We start from the raw sequence: 4,686 nt of genomic DNA, 5'->3' as shown, positions 1-4,686 counted from the left end.
CCTTAAACTTTCTTACTTAATATGCCAATGCAGACTCCTTACTAAGGTCACTTTACAAAGAAATACCCTAGACTCCTTGTCTTCCTTAGGTTCTCGTACATGACAATCCTTGCTTCTGACCATCCATCCCTATAAATAGAGAATTAAGATCTTTTGTCCTTCATTATCCATCATCCAATTTAGGATTAGGACAGATTAGGTAGGATTCAATGAATATACCCCTCATTCCATATCACTTCTAGAAACTTCTCCTTCAATTCTCTTTGAATTTACCTCAAAATGGTTTACCATGAATTTTGTGTCACCAACTTATCAATCTTATCTTCCACCTGGTTCACATAATCCAAGAAAACAAACTTGTCAACTCAGATCCATCATATTCACAAACTTTCTAATAATACTGGCACTCGACATTAACTTACTTCTGATGTTTGACACATACTACATTGTTCGACATCCTTTGTAAAATCACTCTACACGAAGTAAAGTTTATTGGTGCTCGACATCAACTAAATGTTATTTGACATCCACAATTTTTCTCAGCATACACTAAAATTGACTTTTACTTGGCTCCAACTTATTTTCTACTCGGCTTGCACCAACTTTTCTCGATACCTATTGTTCACTCGATCAAGCTTTTTAGACAAATTTTGTTATAGTTGTTCTTTTGAACTTGCTTAGTATAACCAATGTTCTGCAACCTTAAGTAGATTATCAATGCACTATGTTACCACTATCTTAGCTGATTCTTGTACTCCTTTTCATATCATAATTCAATCTTTCCTCTAGGTTCTATTTTTACATCTTTTGATCAAATCCTCTTCATCAATCAAATAAGTGATAGTACTCAAATTATGTAAGCAATTGTCTTGCCAACAAATAGAAGGTTTGACATTAGTGACACAAAAATTATTGAAAAACATTTGTCATAATTGTATCAATCTATTTTCAACAATCTCCTTCAACAAGTTATAAATCATATAGATCAAAACTCGATTGTTTTCTTTCTAATCACTATAAACAATTTGTGCTAAAATCTTTTTAATCAAAGTTTGACCTAACAGTCATTGAAAGACTTAATAGTCTATGTAAATCCTTCCCAAGGTGATATTGTAATAGAATGATCAAAGTCCCCTACCAAGGCCACTCCTAATAGGGTGATTAAATCCTCCAGCCAGGTTACAATTTAATAGTGTGTATTATAACCTTAAACAGGGTTGATTCCTAAAATAGCTCACTTCAAAAAAGTGGAAATGTGGCAACATGTTGCTTGTGGTTTTTTCCAAATTGGGTTTACATGTAAAATCTTAGTATCAAACTTGTGTTAAATGTTTTATGATGTTTTGCATTTACATGTTTACATTCAACAAATTCTGTTATAACAGGACAATGAACCACTAGTAATTTTGTCTATCAGTATTAAGTAGAGACCGAGCTACAAGATGATGAGTAGAATAATGGATGCTTAATGTTTGATTGTTCAAATGGTAGTTATGGGCCTTGAGTAACTGATTCACCACTCTCCCCTCTTAGTTATTCTAAACATTCTAACAATTGGTATTAGAGCATTAGTGCTTATAAAAAGAAGTTTGAAGGTGCTTAAAGCAAAAGATCATGACTCACAAAAGGGAGGTACCAAAGCTGAACAAAGAAAACTTTTTTGCATGGAAAACTTTGATGATGCTCCATATATCCAATATTAGTGATGTTGCTATAAACTTTGTGGATAATGAGTATGTAAAAATAATGACTACTCCTCTGACATTTGAACAACTGAAAAAATGTAAGAATGCAATTAGGCGATGTTGGAGATTGTCTCAACCCTAAGCTATGCCAAATTTGATGATATAAAAGAATGTGATAGTGCAAAGAATTTATTGGACAAAATTGAAAACCATATATGGAGGAGATGACAATGTCTTGAAAGCCAAATTAGAGAGCCTAAGAGGAAAATTTGACGAAATGAGAATGATGGAAGGTGAGAATATAATACAATACTGCACAAGAGTCAAAGAAGATGTTAATGATATTTGAGGTGCAAATGGAGAAATCAATGATGAAAGAGTGATAAACAAGGTATTGAGGACTCTACTCCCTATATATGTTATTAGAGTTTCTACGATACCTTAAAGGGTGTAATTGGTAGACTTACTGCTTTTAAGATGTCTAACTTTGATAACTATACATGTGGTACAATTGAATCTTCTTTTAAGTCACAATTGGTTCTTAGCAAGAGAAAAGACAAATATGTGAGGAGCGAAAATGACAATTCTGATGATGAGAATGATGAACTTGAAGCACCTATTTGTAAAATATTTAGAAGAGGTAGAGGTAAATACAAAGGTAAATTACCTATTATTTATTTTTTCATGCAACAAGGTTGGTCATATTGTTTCTATATGTCCTAAGATATGTCCTGAGAGGGAAGACACAGATGAAAGAAAGAAAGAAAAGTACAAAGGACGAAGAGATGACCAATATTACAAGAAGAAAAAGGATGAAAAAGGTAATACATCTTGTTACATTCTTGAAGAAGAAATTGATACTAAATATGAAAGTAATGATGATGAAGTTGTTTATGTTGCTATGAAAGAATATTCTGATGAAGATGAGAAAACTGAATTAATTTCTTATGTGAACAAAAGTGATAGATGAATAATTGATAGTGGTTTCTCTAATCATATGACTGGTGAGAAAAAAAATGAGGATATTGGACAATACAAAGGTGGATGTTTTAGATTTGGTAATGATATTCCATGTGTTGTGAAAGGTAAAGGTATAATTCAATTTGGCTAACCAAATCGAGTGTGATAATGTTTATTGGAGTGAAGAACTTAATTATATCTATTAAGTGTTTCAGAATTGAATAAATCAGGATATAGAGTTGAATTTCATCACAAAAAGGCCAAGATATATGATGTTGATGGTAAACTAATTGGAAGTGGTGATAAGACAAAAAGGTAACTTGTTCTATCTAGATTTATCTAATGAGACATGCTTCTTTGAACAACAAGAAGATGTTTGGTTATGATACAAAAGGTTATGTCATGTAAATTTTGACAAATTGATAAATATTAGTAAAATGAGGAAAGAAAGTGTTGGTATCTCTACCCACTGTTGTTTATTAGTGTTAATCACTTAGTCATTTACAAGGAAGAGTCAGACAGTCATCACTACGATTGAGCTTCTCTACATAGGCTGAGTCATGTACATGAGATTGTATGTACCAAGTAATTCTATAGAATCCTAGTAAGTGTGGTCATAGAGAAATTTTCTATAAATACCTAGCTCATTTAGCAATCAATCAAATCATCAATGACTGAGTGAAATTTCAAGTATATAAATACTGAGTGATATAGTATGTGCCAAGCACTGTATATGCCAAGCATTAGGAAGTTAATAAAGAATGAGAAACAACAATTATGAGCACCAATACCATTAGAGGTTGAGCAATATAGAGTCTACACAAAAGTCATGAATGGAACAAAGTTTTAGGAAAAACAACTAGCAGGGTGACTTGGAAGGATTAGTTAAGTTTTGAAGAGGTTGTTATAAAACATTTAATACTTGTTAAGATAGTTATAGAACATTTACTTGGCATGGATCACATATCCCCATGTGTATGTTCAATGATCAGGATGAAGAGGCAAAACATTAAACTATGTAGAAGACTCTTCATGGAATCTTTATATAGCAATGATCTTAACCTAGATCAAGTATGTGGAAGTGATCATTGCGAGCATGTGAAGATCAAAGAGGAGAAGATCAGAAGTCATTCAAGGGTTTTGTTATCATCTAACTAAACAAGTGACCTATTCATAAGCAATGAAAGTGGAAGGGAAAGACAAGAATATTAGATCAAAGGAGAGGATTAGTTAGAAAGGAGAAGACTCAAATCAACTTACTCAGAAAATTGAGAGTTAGGTATTGAGTCAATTTTAATAGACTTGAATCAGGGTAAATCTCTTAATAGAGTGATCTAAACAAATCTTTGTAACTCTCCTAGAAAAGTCCTTAGTTGTAAGTGTCAAATTGTCTAACAAGGTGAAACCTAAAAATTTCTTAAGTCTTTAACAGGATAGACTCCTCATAGAATAGATCATATATTTGTTAGAAATAGATAATACTAAGAGTGGGGAGGGGGTGGTGAATCGGTATTCTAATTTTATTTTTTCCACAACTGAATATTGTTAATTACTTTATAACTTGGATATGAAAGTAAGCCAATAATGTTGAATAGTAAATATAACCATACACATAGAGAACTCATAAAATCATTATTTGTTAACTAGGGAAGCCCTAGCCAAGGGAAAACCCTAGGGAGGATGATACTTACTAGATGATTCACTAAGCAATAGGATCCTATTAAGGATATTGACCCTGTTAGGAGTCCGTGAAATACATATAGTGTCTCGAGTCCTTGTTAGAATCTTCAACCTTCTAAGGAGTTGCTTTTACCTTGTTAGGGCTTGCTTTGATCATACATCAGATGTTGTTATCATATCATCTCATTAACTTCACATCAATCAAAAATATTGCATAGATCATACATATGTCACACACTTATCTTTGCAAGATAAGATCTTTACTTATACTTCTCATTTTCATAATTCACTACTTAGTCGGCTTTCATGCTTTCACACACTTGGCATAATATAAAATAAAATATAGAATAATATCCACATA

The sequence above is a fragment of the Cupressus sempervirens genome, chromosome 3 (assembly GCF_028749045.1).
Source record: "Cupressus sempervirens isolate cs-2001-9-10 chromosome 3, ASM2874904v1, whole genome shotgun sequence".
Taxonomy (NCBI): Eukaryota; Viridiplantae; Streptophyta; class Pinopsida; order Cupressales; family Cupressaceae; genus Cupressus; species Cupressus sempervirens.
Note: the sequence above shows the minus strand (reverse complement) of the source record.